Below are 17,195 nucleotides of genomic sequence, written 5' to 3'. Positions count from 1 at the left end.
CCCCCGGGAGACATGGTAGAAGATAGGGTAACTTGTTTCTCCTGGTTAATGATCCAAGCCCACGCCTCAAATTTTCTTTTGCCATATTTTGGGCGTAGCAGCAGATCTTCTTTGTCAATGTCAGCTGCGCACAAAAATGCAAGAATTCGCCGAGTCCGGATATTTAATAACCCTGAGCACTCCATGCCTGAATTGTTGACAAATATTCGGTATGCCGGCTCGGGAGATTCAAGATAGAACTTTCGCAGCATCGACATAGATTTCCATACGATTCTACTAAAAAGCGAACTCAATGATAGTTCATGCCTTAGAGTCACCATTGAAACTGATTGGGGCATTTTCAAAACATATCGCCAAAAACACCCCTCTAGCACATGCCAGACTTGTTTGCTGATGTTCCAACCAGCCTCGGCCCCAAAGGTGATAACTGGCACCACTTTTTGAAGGTAAAATGTAAAGAGTGGAGCTAATGAAAAGTTGCCGTAGTTTTTATTTATCTTGGTGCCTTGAAAAGCAAGCTTTGACATCTTGTCCTTCAGGTCCATAACCCAGTGATGTTCATAAATTGAGTTGTTAAATTGGACCCCCAAATACCTGATCGATGGAACAGAAGCAAGGAATTCACCATCGACTGACCACCTGAACAATTTATCTTTCTTATTGCTCACACTCCCAATGGATACTATTTTATTTTTCGAGGTGTTTATTACAAGTTTGTTGGAAACTAAATAGTCATGTAACCCTGCAAGCAAACGTTGGAGACCGACTTGCGTTTGGTCGATTAAAACCAAATCGTCTGCATATACTAAATGGTTTACAGGGACAGGATTAATCTTTGGAGAAAAACACTTGATCTGTTCCAAATGGAGAGGCAAGTCAGCAAGAAACAATTTAAATAGGTCAGCTGCGAGGGGACACCCCTGCTTTACACCTTTAGCAGTCGGTATGGGAACCGATCGCTCGACACAGGTGTTTAGGCGGACTCTGATCGAAGTATTGACATGAAGTGCTATGATGGGATCAAGAATATTTGCCGGACAATTCCATTTCGCCAATTTGGCCAAAAGCAGGCCTCTATTGATACTATCAAATGCCTGCTTCATATCAATAAATGCAAGATGCAGTTTGTAGTTAGATTTTAGGGTTTCAAGTTTCAAAATGGACAGTATTGTTAGATTGACATCTACTCCGACTCCCTTCGTGAATCCAATTTACCACACATCCAAAATTTGCGATGTGATGGCCCAATTCACAAACTTTTGTCTAAGATTTGACCCAAAAATCTTACTGATCGTATCTAGAAGGGCAATTGGGTGATAGTTAGCAGGCTCTTCCCAACTGCCCTTCTTGTAGATCGGAACAACCATTGCCATTGACCAAGACCATGGGATCTGCCTTGAATAGGCGATGTGTCAAAACAGCTTTCCAATAAAACAAGACCAGTCCTTCAAATGTTTTTTAAGCATTACATTGGTGATCATGTCAGGACCAGCTGCACGTGAGTTTTTTAATGCCAGGATAGCGTGTTCAATATCATCACATGACATATCGACAGCCGATAGGATGTTAAGTCTATTGGACTCAACCTCCAGCTCTAATGGAGGTTTTTTAAAGACCGTAGAAAAATGAGAGCTCCACTTGGCTTCTGTAATAGTGTTTATTGGAGATGAAAAGTTATTAGAGGAATCAGTATTTAAAATCTGCCATATTCTGCGTGTGTTTTTAGTGATCAATATTTTCAGCATTAATTCGCATGGTCTTGATCAATAACAATCGCATTGGACTTTGTCCAATTACGCTATTGGGCCCTTCTCGCTTTCACTGCGTCTAACCTATCTTGCCTAGATAGATTTCTTTTAATGAGACTCAGGTCTTTTCTCAGATCTTTTTTTGCTTCCTGGAGTACTGAGCTATATTGATGGTTGTGAACCCCCCACTAGATATGGACTTGTCAGTGTAAATAACATAGTCCATCAGAAGTGGAGTGTAATCACACCCATTTAAGATTAAAGAGTTTGTTAACTTGAGACTGAGATTGTGAATTTGAGACGCGTTTATCCAAAGCCGATTTCCCTTAGGATTACTTTCTATGGGGAGTTGATTTAATACTGCTGATGGCACCCATTCGATCACACAGCTCAGGTTCAAAAGATTGTGATCGCTGTGTTTCGAGGCTTCAATGTGCAATTCGATAATGTCACATTCAAGATTTTTAGATACCCAAAAATAGTCGAGAATGCTATGGCTAACGTCACGATGCCACGTACATTGAGCAGGGAGATCGCCCTTTACGTTGCCATTTAGCATTTTGCAATTGCGAATATTCATTGCACGTTGCCATGTCTGACCTCTAACGGTGACTGCATGGCCGGCAGTTGCTTATACACCTGCGACTGTTGGTCAAACTGGAACCATGAGCAATTTAAATCTCCACAGCATATTACAGATAAATTATTAAACATTATTGTTGCATTGTCTATTATCTGGGAAATGGAGTCAACAAAACACTTTGTACTAATTTTTGCAGGGTTCCAGTACCCATTGATAATTAAATAAACAAAATATGTTTCCGACGTTGGATATCTTTATCATTTGTGCTCATTATAGTGGCTTGGACAAACGGATTTGGATTTATTGAGGTTGGCGTGGACCAACTCTGAGTAATTCGCACCATTGTCAGCAAACCGGACTGCGGACGACCTTTGTCATTTTTTAATGCAGGATTAAGCAAAGAGACAAAACCATCACAAGTTGGCACTTCAGAAAGCCACGTTTCCTGCAAACAAATCAAGAAAACGTTGTGTAAGGGGAACTCAAAATCATTAAACAAATGTTTAAACCCACAGGTATTCCAAGATAGAAAATGGCAGACATGGGGCCCAACCTTGAATCATGATTATTGTCACGCCCAGCCTAAGTTGTAATTTGTAATTTTTGCAGAGTCAGTCCCATAAATAGATGGTCTTTGCATGAAATTGGGCCACCACTCAGGGTTTTTCTCAGAGAAGCCGAGTCTAGCTGCACTGGTTGATTTTGATGCGCCACATGGGTTGAGACTGGGAGAGACCGTTGCTCAGCCACAAGATTCGGCCGAGATCTCAAGGCCGAAAAAGAGAAGATCGTCCGCCGCATTTAGTATCGTATTTCAGACTCCAGCAGATTCAATATGCAGGAGGACTTGATCAGAGGACTTCTCTGTGATATATTCGACAATTTTGATGTCATCAGATTCAATGGTTCGAAGCAGAAGAACACACTTAAAGAGTTTCATGACATTTGCTCGATTTAAGTTCACATCGTTATCGTCACTTCGGATATTTTGCAGACAATCGGTTGCTGAGATGCCAGTATATTGTCTTTAGGTGGAGATGGCTCCTCAGAAAAGAAAAGAAGTCCCAGCTTCAGAACCTAGAGTTATTGCCGGTGCTGCAATTCTCACAGGGGCCTGCACATCAACAGCTGGAACGGCCAAGGACACAGCCGAGACGTCAGAACGTCCATTTAGGGCCTCAGTGTTAATTTCTTTCAAAATATTGACGGGCAGGGTAATAGACATTTTGCTTCCCTTGCCATGAATTTGACCCGTCTGTTTGGCAGCAGCAGTCCAGGGATTGAGCATGCATCGTTGTTGGAGAGTTTTGTGCCGAGTTTGGGGGCCAGTCTTGGAGGATTCGGCTAGAGTCATGATTCCCAACAGCCCAGCGGTCCCAGGAGGACTGGGCAGACTGGACGCTGTGCCAGACTCCGCGCCGCGCTCCGCGCGGGAGTTTGACTTATGTAGAAGCAGAAAGAGGACTGAAACGCTGTAGCTGCAGCTCCTCCACGATACGAACACGAAGCACACAAGCAGAGTTTCAGGCAGACTGGACTCTGTGCCGGACTGAAGTGTACAATAAAAAAGTTTTATTTTAAAATAACTAAAAAATGAAAATTACCTTTTAAATATTAATTGATTTCAAATAAACAGTAATAGCATATTGTGTAAACCCCCCTCTGATAACCCACTCTCCTCCTCTGCCAGCCCTCTTCTACAACCATCCCTACCCTTACTTATCTGCTAATCCCTTCTCCTGCATCATCCTACTAACCTGTGTTTTTCCTTAAAATAAGGACCACCATACTCAGCTAACGTCCCCTCAAACTCAGACAAAAAGGACCTCCAGCCAACCAAAAACCACCTTCAGACTTTAGGGAAAGACCCACCCGCTTTGAAACTAAGGCAATAACTCCTCCAAAACACTGCCTCAATACCCCAGAGAAAAACTACACTATCAGCATCCAGGCCCCCCTGAATACACACAAATAGCACTTATAATTGTTCTTTTATAACAATCAGGACACAACCCCCAACACACAAACTGGTGCACGCAGCAGCAACCCTGATACACAAAGCACTCAGCCCCAGCCTCACACACTCTCAGCCCCCACACACACAAACATACACACAGCACCCCCACACATGCTCACCCCCCACTCCCACACACACACACTCAAAACACACATATACACACAAATACATGCACCCACACACACTGAGGTTCCCACACACACTCACCTTCCCACACCTCCATGCACACTCACCCCCTACACACGCACCCTCATGCCCCCCCACAGACACACACTCAGCACCCCATGTCCACCCATCCACCCACCCACATACTCAGCCCCCCACCCACACACACTCACCCCCTCAACCCCCCCACACACACTCAGCCCTCTGTCCACACACACGCACAATCAGCTCCCCACACACTCATCCCCTCCAACCTCACCACACACACTCAGGCTGACCCCACCACACATACACACACACAGTCCCCCACTGCACACACACTGAGCTCCCAACCACCACCACCCACATAAACACTCAGACCACCACCCACAAACACCCACACATTCTCAGCTCCCAACCCACACACACACACACTGAACCCTCCACCCTGCCGAATACCACCCAACGGCGGTAGGGGAGGGACACACTCATTTGTGTGGGGGAATTTTCCTTCTTTATGCATTCTAATGAGACTATTCTAGTGCAGCTTCAATGTTACAAGAAGTTAACTCTCTTCTGTAAATCTGAAAGCACCCACTTATGGACTGCTGTGAGAATGCGCAGTCTCTCGTCCCCTCTCTACCCTTCCAATCACTCACCTGGCATGCAAGTACTAAACCCACATCACGATTTCAACTGCCTAATAACTACCAGTCAAATGCTTTATGTTAGCAATTGCTGGGCCTTTGTTAACAGTGAAACCAAGGCCCCATTTAACATCTGTGTCCTGTTCTGTCTGGCAACGGCTTGGTAGGTCAGCCAAGTCGAGTCAACATAGCCCAACATTTCAGGGGTTGGGGGAGAGGACTGAAGCCCCGTCAGATCAATGGTGTTGTGCCACTGCTTGTATTTAATGCCATGATTAGTTATTGGTAATCTTCATTACTCGTAGCCCTATTTTTCCTTGTCCCAGTACTTGTGTATGAGGCACTTTGCCTCATACACAAGTACTGAGATGAGTTAGCGGGATATGGAGGTCTGGCTTAGTTTCCTGTAATCTTCATTACTCCTAGCCCCATTTTTCCTTGTCCCAGTACTTGTGTATGAGGCACTTTGCCTCATACACAAGTACTGAGATGAGGTAGCGGGATATGGAGGTAATGCCCGGCTTAGTTACCTGTAATCTTCATTACTCCTAGCCTGACTCTTCCTTGTCCTAGTACTTATCTATGAGTCAAGGTGACTCATACGTTAGCACTGGGACAAGGAAGAGGGACGTGGAGCTAATTCTGGGCTGAGATGCTGATTTTAGGGGTTGGAGGCAGAGGGGCTGTGTGGGGGAGTGGGGATTGTGCGATAAATTATAATGGTAATCCATCTCCAGGCTAAGCAGGTATGATATGCGGTATTAATGGCTAGAGAGGCATTTTGGTGCAGCCAGTCTAGTCATTTTTCAGTTTGGCTCGACATTTTTTAACTGGGCATCTCTGATAAAGCAGCCTGCTAAGTGTAATTACTGTGGCATTGTATATTTTTCTGGGCATCTCTGATAAAACAACCATGATAAGTTATTTCTTTGACTGGCATTTTGGTGCAACCAGTCTAGGTATGTCTAAGTATGTCCTGGCATGCTTTACTGTTATATGTTATTATGTGTCTAGACTGGTATATAATGTGAAGAGAGTTGGACATGTTTTCATTGTGGAATGACTTTTTCAATAGCAAAGCATTAAATTAATTAGAGCATTAATGTTCCTGTACACTGTTGCTGACTTGCATGTATTGGATTTTTGGACTGGTGTTACCCTAAAAAACAAGTGCTAGGGCTCTGGCTGTTTAGCCAATTTTTCTCAGAAAGTGGGCTGTATAATGCATTAAAACACATATGTATATCCTTCTCCTTGTACAGTGTGCAGCGTACCCCTGCAGCAGCACGCTCGTGCGTATAGCACAAGCGTGGTAATTTAGGTCAGCCCAGAATGTGGCAGGACCCGTGATGTGTTGCCAAACTGATGCTGAGGGCCCTCAGCATGGCTCACAGGGGGCCCCCCAGATTTTGTGCTACGCCCCTGCCCACACATCCCCACTGGTGATTGTGGATTACAATGCAATGTCTCTCTCTTTTGTAGATTGTAATTGCAAGTATTGTACGCTCAAAGCCAGCGATTTTGCGATATGCTGTTTTCGTGAATGTAGCACATCTGCCTGGTCCCATGTTTTTCAATCAGTTTTACATCATGCTTTTTCTTTTATTTCCTGATGGGTGTAAGTTGCATCTCAGGCTTTGTCCTCCGTCAGAGCAAATGATGGCGTTGTCCAATGGAAGATAGTGCGCTCCCGTTTAGTTGTATGGCTCCTGCGCCCTGTCCGCCTCCTGCACTAGTACATTAGCTGCACAGAGAAGATAGTAAGTTAGAACTTGGTGACTTTTTGCTCGATTGGCTGACAGTCTCTGAGCTTCGCTGTTCTTCATGTCTCCCGCCTAACTGTAAGGTAGGATGGCTGGAATCTAGGGCATGGATGGGGCAATTATGTGCATTTGCACCTCTGCAATCTTGTTATCAATGCTTGACTAAGTTCAAGGAGGATGATTAACCTGACCAATACAAAAGGGTAATATTCTCAAAATGTTTTGGAAACAAGTGATGAGATGCGCGTTCTGCGGAGCAGCCTCCAGAACTTATCTGAAATGCCACTTCCCATATATTTGTCCTAGATCACCAGGCCCCATGCGGGGTCCATTGGCTCCCCTAACATGAGCTCTTTCTTTATGAACGATATGAGCCCTCTAGACTTCCTGTGCATAAATATCAAGGTTTGCTAACTCTCTCTGTAGATCAAGGCCCGATTTGGGATCTGACACTACCCCTTTGAGATGCAGAAAATGGAATGCCGAAATGGGTTTTCCCCAGTAACTCCTCCAGCTTCCCAATCCATAGCTGCTCTGCCCGTATCAATCCTGCCTCGTACCGTCTCTGGATCCTTTACCGGAGCCTGACGAAGATCCTGCAAAGGGATGCCCAGATGCAGCTCAGTTGTGAGGGACATGACGTGAGCCATCTAGTATCTGCACCTTCCCTCCAGATATTCCACAGCACCGCCAAGACGGGATGTTTGATGATTCTTTCTGGGATCCTGAATTGCAAAACCAGCAGCCACCCCCAGAGCTAATAATGCATCCTCCAGTAAATAGCCACAGCTTTGTGTGGGATCTAAGTATGTTACCAGCACTCTTAGTTGGGGATGCACAATGTTTTATACGCTGTCCTGGTCCTGGTATCATATCAGAGAAATAGATTCATAGCCCCTCGTACGATTCGAAGAAAGGAGGAAGGAATTATTCCATGAATCAGGCCCTAATATATCTGTGTACATTTTTTCTTTCCTGAATAGTCGCCAGATCATTTGTGTAGTGTGAGGTTTCGAATTTGTGTAAGGATACATACATACTATGGATGGTTGTTCCCTTTCTATGGAACGTTCATCAAAGAAAAGTTTGGTAGCTTGAGGTGCATCCTGATGGATAAACATGCCTGTCACTCAATTGCTAGCACCACCTCAGGTCCCTCCTCCGACTCCCAACTCCAGGACCAATTCCAACAAAGTTATCTGCTTCCTCTTCTCCTATCTTCTGTCTCCCTCCTTCTTCCACCTTTCCTTACTCACTTACACACATACCATGTCACATTCCATTAAGGAGGCCTTCACTTCTCTCAGCTCAAGTCAAAAGCTAAAAGCCTCTCCAGTGAGGTCTGTGCACTGTGCTCGAGCTGAAAGCTGGTTTCCTTCTTCACAGGCTTCAATGGATTGGATCATGCAGTGGGACTGGGATTGAAACTACTGGCAGGCATCAGATGTGGGCATGCCGGAAACCACGACATAAGGCTCCTCTTCCTTTAAGCTAAATCATTGACACGACAATCATGTGCAATTGAAAGCAGCACATCACATCGTGAGTCCAGCATGAGTTGGCTTTTCTTTCTCAAATGCAAAGTGCTCCTTCATCAAAGGGTGTGCTCTGTTCCTTTGCTAATCTTCAAAGAAATAATGATCTGCTTTCTTGATTTAGGAGCTCTGGCTTTTCAAAGGAATCCTTGTTCTGTGATGTCAGAGGCCGCACTGATCATTTACACTCAAATAACACCACCACTTTTTGGTACTTGTAGTTTCATGTTTCTTACTAAATATATGGGCTTACAAGTACCAGAATTGAGTGTGAAAAACTAGGATTGACTGAAGGTGTCACACGGTTTGGGTTTATTTGACCCAAAACATTTGATTTTATCACATTTGATCGAATTTATTTGACCTTTTTGTTTGGTCTCCCCCACTTCCCCTCAACCTAATCTATACCCTTACCCACTCCAAGATATACATTTAATTCCATTTGACAGAGAAAAAGGTCAACAAAATTTGATCAAAAGTTTTAGGTCAAATGTTTTTAGGTCAATTATGCTAATACTGTCACACATGCCATGTGCCCGCAGAACACTTACCACCTATGTGTGCTGTCACCCGAAACATACACAACCTGATCATTTGTGCCTAAATTTAAGAACTCTTAAAAGACGAGTTTGTGAATAAGCTCAAACGTTTATAGAAATAATGCATACACTTCTCATTCATTTTTGTTTGTCTACTCCCGTATAGATAGTTTACTGCGCGGAAGAATTGCTCGAGGAAGATTCTGTTGAATTTCTTGTATCGAATTTCACTGTAAACGGAGGGTGGTGGGTTAGGGTAATAAAGGTCAGGGGATGGAGGGCTGCAGCTGGGCTCTCCCTGCATACATTTGTGATGAATTCTTCAGACTACATTACAGGTTTGGTGGTAAAGGCAAAAGTGGCAGCAACAGATTTACTGCGACTTTTACTATTCTGACAATTTACAGGGAGCAGGATCCTGGTATCAATTTCCCTAGTTGTAATTCCTCTGGAGGAATTAGCATCGGAGGAATTACACCGCAAAGTGGCATTAGCTTTCCAAGTCTATTTCGGCAAACAGAATTAGCCCCAATAGATATAGCATTAATTCCACAGTATTACAAGCTGACATTCTGGCAAAATAGCACCAAAACCAGATGGTAGTTTCTCCAGAAACACAGTGCAGTTACCGCCATTAAAGAGGGGAGGAGTTAAAAGCATGCAGTCACTGGTGCATGCAATGGTTACCAAAAGGATATTTATGGTCCACAGATTTCCCCAACACACTACCAAGCAACATGCAGACATGAACTCCTGCATCCACAACATGCTACTGTTCAATGACTTGCAGGAGCATGCACAGTCGCAGTAGGCAATGATACAGGCACCACAAAGGTAGAGGAGGCGTTTGTTGCGGGGGCCGTCCAGATCTTGTGTCAACCCCCCACCCTGCCCTATCCCCTTACTGATGAACAAATAGTCACACTTCACTGCAAGAAGCACAACACAATCACAGACCTGCTGACCCTGATTGAGGAAGATCTTCAGAGCAGGATCAACATCAGGACTGTTATGCCACTCCTGAAAAGGTTGGTGTCTTTTCTGTACTTCATGCCAGAGGCACATTTCATAGACTGTTGAGATGCTACATGATATGTCCCTTACAACCTTCTCCAAAGTGCTGGAGCAAGTGTTCCATTGCACCCATTATACATGTGCACCAGTATATCTTCTTTCCCACCACCAAAGCTCAGGTGTATGAGAGCAAAGGCATGGTTGTACGAAATAGCCCACTTCCCCAACATGGTAATGCTGCTACCATGTTGGGGAAGTGGGCTATTTCGGGACTGTACAAATCTGGTATTCATGCCTCCCTAATCAAAACTGGCATGTCTCCCACTCACTAAGTGGACACAAGCTCCAGTGGCACAATTCCCCTGGGTGACATAATCAACTGCCCTGAAGAAGGCTGGGTCGCTTTGAGTGAGAGACCTGTCAGCCGAAACTCGAGTTGGGTGTGTTGTTATCATGTGAAAGACATTTTATTCTTCCTGTTTTCGAATGGGTGCTTTTGAATATCATTACATGGGCCTCATTGATAAAAACAACATGAATCACAGAACCATACATATCTATGCTCTTGATGTAACTAACTTACAGGCATTCAGGTTTATTCATTAACCCCACTTGTGGATAATGTTTATGTTCATGAAACATATGTTGTTGAAGTATGGTTTGGGTGAGTGAAGTGAGTATGCGTGGATCATGTGTGGCAATAGTTTATGTGGTTGAATATCTTGACCAGTGGTCACTATTGTTGGGGGATATGTGGACCTCTGGTGCATCACAAGTGGAAACAATATCATTCCATGAGCATGCAGATGACTTGTGACATCAATTTCCTGGGTTCCACCCATAATACCATGGTCTGAAGGAGCCGTACCCTGACAAGATACATGTATGCAAACAGAGGACAGTCTACCTTTGTGTAACTAGTCAAATGGGCAATGAATGGGCCTGGGGAGCAAATAAGGAGAATGGGATGACAACATATGTGATGAAACTGCATATCCCAAAATGCCTCGTACAAGATGCATGAAATAGACCATGGTTCATAATTCCTCCCTCCCCCCGCGGGCACAGTGTGACCTGAGTGAACACCGTAGTTCGAAGGACATCAATCCACCAAAATGCCAGAGCTGGCAATATTGACATCACATGCCTGATGACATCACAGGAAGTGACATCACATCATCTTTGGTATCCCCTCCCCATGGATAACATCCCAGGGCATGTTGTTACATGACCTTTGACTCTGTGGCCATCACAAGAAGTAAAAAAAAAACGATATCTGTACAATTAATGAAATAGCAAACAGTACTGAAGTGTACAAAAGGCCATTTTAGTTTTCAACCATATATTAACAACGTATCGATAACATCTCAAGGTGGTGCTTTCAAGGTCCAGTCCTAATAAGCAGGGGCGCAATCAACAGAACCATCATAGACCAAGGGTGCTGCTTCCTTATCCTATTACAATCTCCATCTCTGATGAAGCCTCACATGCTTGGTATAAAATGATAGGCTAAATACTGCCTCACCTGCCAGCCACTGCTATATATGCTAAGTACTGCCTCATATACCCGAGCAGTACCATCTAAGGCTACATTACGCATCACACACCATGTATAGTTATGATATATAAGCTACAACTTCACAAGCCCTGTGATTAAATGCTGAGTGCAGCCACATTTACGAAAAGTACTACCATGCTGTGCCATGTAAAGCTAGATTTGCAAGATTAATGCCTCAGCTTGTCTGTTTCTGCATGGCACAAACTGAACTGAATCACTTTTAGGTGAGCTTAGTTTGAGAGGTTAAGGAAAGGTAGGCCCTATGGGATCTTCTATTCTATTCTGGGTGATTTCCCCAGGATCACAAATGTTGGTGGAGGTGAAGAAGCTGGTATTCTTGCCTAGAAGAGCTCATCTCCCACCTTTCCATTGTTAGTTGTACACCTACACGCTTACATTTCTACATAGTGCTCATTTTTGTTACAGTGTAGTATGAAAAGCATGGGTAAAAGGGATTAGACATGTGCTTTATGTTCTTACATATGTTCTTTGATTTGTATGGGGGAGCAAAGGCATGGGGTGATATAAACACTTCTACACTCTCTGTGGCATTCGACACAATTGACCATCCTACTTGGTTTCACTGACTTGAAGAAATTGGTATTAGGGGTTCCGTTCTTGGGTGGTTTCAATCATTTCACACCAGGCGTAAACAAGTGCTTTCTCTCCCTGCTTTTTTCTCGGTCCCTTCTTCTCTCACTTGTGGGGTTCCACAGGGTTAGCTATCTCTCCAATACTTTTCAATATCTATGTCTTAGGTCTTGCTAGATGAATTCATTCTCACCGGTGTCTTTTCTATACCTATGCAGATGACACGCAGTTGGTACTGAGAATTGACCGCCAGCACGATGCTGGGGCATCCCGCCTCAGGGACTGCTGTTGGATGAATGCCAACTGGCTGAAACTTAATGCAGAGAAGAACAAGGTCATGGTTTCTGGCTGCTCTCCAGAGATTCAATTCTCGTGGACCTCTGAATTCTGGCCTAGTTGTCTTGGCCCGTGCCCAGTCTGGTTACATTGGTCAAGAATCTTGGAATTAAGATTGCCTCCTCTCTTTCTGCACTGCTGCAGGTTAATGCCAGGCGTGGGTCGGACCATCTCCAATTGAGAACTCTGAGAAAGGTGATCCACTTTATCACAGTCCATCTGCGCAGTACTGTGGTCTCAGCAACCATTTCAAGGACACTGGGCTGTTGTAATTCCACGCTACTTGTAGTTTCCAGGCTTCCGGGACTAAATGTAATGCTCCATTCTCATGATCCTCAGCAAACCTTGCAGTTGCCCTGTTGTATCTAATCAATGACTCGTCTGCTTTTACCAACTGTTGTTCCCATTTGCCTACATCTGCACACCTCAAATCCATATAATCATACTTCTAGACTTTCTCAATATTATTGGCCTCCAATAGCAGATGTAATTCTGGTTGTTTTTCTTGCTTTTAGTAAACACCATACTTTTGGTTTCCTATAGTTTATGGCCAAGCCATTATTATCACAGAAATGGCTAAATATGGACAGTTGCATCTTCAGGACAGCTGGTGTTAATGATGTTACGATTGCGTCATCGGCAAACATTAGCATTGGATACTGGGGCGTCCATAGGGAATGAAAAAATTGCATTGATCACTGTGTTAATGAACAGGCAAACAAGCATTGGCGACAACAAGCAACCTTGCCCTTTCCCCTTTTTTGACCTCAAATCCTGCTGTTGGTTCTTCAGTGCTGGCATGGTGACAAGAGATAGACACAGACACAAGGAATCCGTTTCGAAAGCCTTTATTTAAGATAAGTGGTTGGTATGAATGTCTAACCTTCCCTTATTCTATATGGGAGTAGTCTCGACCATAAAAGAAAAATAGTCCAAACTCTGTCGTGCGAAATCAAAAGAAAGTCTGTATCTACCCTATGTCTGCCCTCAATAACTAGAAAGATAATATGCAGGGGTATGCCCAACATAAAAAAAGGTGCAGCTAAATAATATCAGGTTGGCACTGCAGGTGTTCTGCATCTTCTTCTCAATGTTCCTCAAACGATATTGGATCTGTCCAACAGCTCCCTTCCCCAAGTTTGAACAACTAGGGATCAACAAAGTTCTGCAAAGTTCAAAAGAGTCGTAATCCTCTTCTTAAGGCTTTTCCAAGTTCCCTTTCTCAAATAAAGCCTTCCTCTGGTCAAATATCATTAATCTCATATGGTTCAGTAATCTTACAACAGGCTTCACTTTTCACAGGGACTCCTTTTCCCCTCACAAAGTTCAATTCACAAAACGAACAGGTTTCACTTTCCACTGGGTTTCCTTTCCCCAACCATCACAAAGTTCACACTTTTATAACACATTTCCAATGCTTTCCATTCTGTACCACAATTCCATTTGGACCACAGTTTTACAAAGTTCACTGTAGTTTCTCTTCCTCTTGATTCAACAGGGGTTCCCTTTCTCTACAATTCAACAATTTGAACACTTCATCAATCCTTCGTATCAGAGACATTTGAAGGTGCACAGCTTAGTTAGCTCTATTCGTGACAACTCCGACACTTGGCCTTTCTAGGATCATGCCCCCTGCACTCTTTGACACTTCTATCACAGTTCATCAAAAGGGTTGTGCCCCAGGCACCTTTCTTTGATTCACTTTATTTTGGGGTCACTCGCACCCTTCTTTTCACCTTCATACTTTTCCTCAAAACAATACTGCCTTCTTTTTGGCTGAGGCAATGCTTGTGTTTCAAATATGTCTTCTTTATTATATGGGTCCCAGACCCCTTTAACCTTCTCATATATGCAGGCTTTGGCTTTTTCACATAACTTGCCTTCTCACTACAAGTCCCACAATGCCCCTCTTCCTATGACGTATAGTGCAATTTAAGTTCACAATAGGATTTATACGTTTCTTGTCTTTCTTTTGCTTTCTGTTCCATGCCGATTTACAGTCTGTGCCTTTCTCCTGCTTCGCCACAGTTACACGCACGCTCCCGAGTTTCTCTCATTGACTTTCATGAAACTCAATGGCTAGAGTCGCGCTGACAGGCGGTCCATTCAGGATACACCACCTGCCCCTCAGACACTGTTGCGATCGGCACAGGCGAAAAGATCATGGGTAAGCGGACTTGAATTAGGGACAATTAGACCTGGATCGGGGGTGAGAGAATCAGCATATCAGAATATCCCATAAAGGCCTCTGGCACTTCATCCTCCTCTCCTATTGTCCCGTAGGTATACAACGACTCACCTGGGGTACCCCATAGGTATAACCCCAGACTCCCCTACCCCACATCCATGTTATAGTGCAACAAATCTTTCTTTTTCTGTATTTCGAGGTATGTTATAATTTCTCCCACCTGTTTGAGTATCAGTATTAGGTTTCTCAAAGGCATCCAACTTATCTCCCAAATTAGCAAGTGTTAGGAGATGTGGTTAGTGTTGATCCTTAAGTTGTTTATTGATTCTAGCCCTACTTCGGTGGGACACCTTGTTGGGAGTGGGAGTGTTGGCTTCAATTGAAAGCAATCTATCTTCATGTATGATTCTACAGTTTGCTGCCAAGGCTTTAGTCCCTGCCACAAGCATGGATGAATGTACATATTTTAGGTGTATTAGTGTGCTTAGTAAACACGCAGTTTCGTCAGTAGGCATATTGGCTTCCTCGATGGGTTTGCTGATCACCATAGATCTTCTAGTTTCCTTGGACGATTGCAAGGAAGCAGTCGCTTTCCTTTTCCCCATTTTTAGATTGGTCATCTGGCCTCTCCATGTGCAACATCTCCCAATGAATTACCTGATAGTGTGAGTATATCTAATGAACTGGCTTGTGTCTTGCTCTGTGCCCTTGTTCAGCTTCAGAATTGTGTAAATTGTATTTGACCAACAATGCTACACTGCTTAATATAATACAGTGTTAAAGATATAAAAAAAACTGACCGGCAATAAAGCTCAGTTTATTTGCTAAAAGATGAGATGCATGTTAAAACATGACTAAAAATAGACTGCATCAATCACTACACAAAATATATTCTAAATCAATTGGCAATATAAAACAATATATAATCAAATATCTATAAAAATGTGAAGGCTAGGAGAAAGCTCATTAGTCATAAATTGTAGGTTGGTGAACTATTATCCTCTGTATCTAGGAGCTACTCCACAAACCCCTATCCATAACCTCTGTGACCAGCAGGTGATAAGCACCGTAGTCCATAGTTCAACTCTGAGCTGGTGCCAGAATGGTCATCCACCTAGGGGGCACCCTTAGTCTGACTCCCCCCCCCACCCCTTGGCAACCAACTCGTCCTTAAAGAGCCTATAGTTAGCTAAGGTACCAAATGTTGTATTGTTGAAGAGACGAATTGAAAACAGTTTAGTGTGCTTGCAACAAATGATTCCCTGTTGGGAGCCTTTTGTGCGCTTCAGTTTCTTTGGCCAAAACCATTAAACTCCACTAAAACGAGGAATGCTTAGTCACTAAGGGCTTGCTATTCTGCCCCCACACCAACAGGGCCCTCTGAATGGTTCACAACAAGTTCCAAACAAATGATACGTCTAGCAGGTGGTGCAGGGAACAGTCGATAGCTCAAGGGGCACCCTTAGCCTGATTTCCTCCCCCTGATCACCACACTTGAGCTGGACGCTTAACAACCTCTAGTTGATCCCTACAATACCAGCAAAAGGGTGCCTAAAAAGCACAGCAGTGGAGGAGTTAGTGGTCCATCCACAGGATGTCAGCGGACGAGTGGTTGAATGGCCTGCACTCTGTGTTTTACTGTAGCTAACTACCTCCTTTCTCCCTTCACTCTGTGACTTCTATGGGTACCGTCAATTGCATGCGCCACATCAGTCCAGCCCCCAACAAACTAAAGTCTGACTTGCCTCTCATACTTAATCCGGTCTAGTGGGGTCATGTATCCAGCTGGGCCTTGTGCATAGCTAGGCCTCCCGGGCATCCCAGCCCATCCGAGCAGCCCCAACAGCCCAATAGTGGTGCCATTTGTACAGAGGGCTTCGCATTCTACGCTCTGTCATGGCATTGGTAGGGGAGGGGGGGCGGGACAGCAGAGAGATGCTGAAAAACAACTCGGCAGCCCAACAGCGGCACCACTTGGCGAAGACAACTGATTTGCTGTACTTATTTTTGCAGTGTGCCACGTCATTAACGGGAAATTGACCACCCTTGCCCATCACCAATCAGTAATGCGATTGTTTGGTGCTTTACGTGTGCACTCAATCCCTGTGACTTTATTGTCTGGTAGTTGGCTGTATATGACTTTTCCCCTATATGATTTCATGTGCTCTTTGCATACTGCAAATGGTGTTCTCTCGACACAGGGATGTTTCTCTCTACTAACATGGCTCTTTCTTTGACTGCAAATCCTGAGATCTGACATAGAATCAGATTTTGGATGGGGGATGTGGGAGATGTAGGACCAGGTTCCTTGACCAGTTGAATAGTGATATTTAGTCAGTTTTCAGGAGAATGACTAAAGAAATCAATTGCATACAAGCTTGAATTAAATACATTGGGCCTCATTACACGGACGGCGGTAACCATGGCGGAATTACCGCCCTATTCCAAGGTGTGTGGGGGCGGTAATTCCCCATTCACCATGGCACTTCCCCATTCCCATTTTTGCCCCATAGGGCTCAATGGGAATGGGGA

At 44.1% G+C, this 17,195-nt stretch overlaps 1 protein-coding gene across 1 annotated transcript in view; it reads right to left on the bottom strand.

Annotated features, from left to right (window-relative positions):
* The window catches only part of LOC138567843 (solute carrier family 22 member 6-A-like), a gene marked incomplete at its 5' end in the record, with an annotated part of 223,258 nt that overhangs the window by 170,251 nt on the left and 35,812 nt on the right, over positions 1-17,195 (bottom strand). The window lies entirely within an intron of this gene.

This window comes from Ambystoma mexicanum, chromosome 2p, assembly GCF_040938575.1.
Source record: "Ambystoma mexicanum isolate Mex_15411 chromosome 2p, UKY_AmexF1_1, whole genome shotgun sequence".
In the NCBI taxonomy this organism is placed as follows: domain Eukaryota; kingdom Metazoa; phylum Chordata; class Amphibia; order Caudata; family Ambystomatidae; genus Ambystoma; species Ambystoma mexicanum.
The sequence above is the reverse complement of the archived record's forward strand: the minus strand, read 5'-3'. Positions and strand labels throughout refer to the sequence as shown.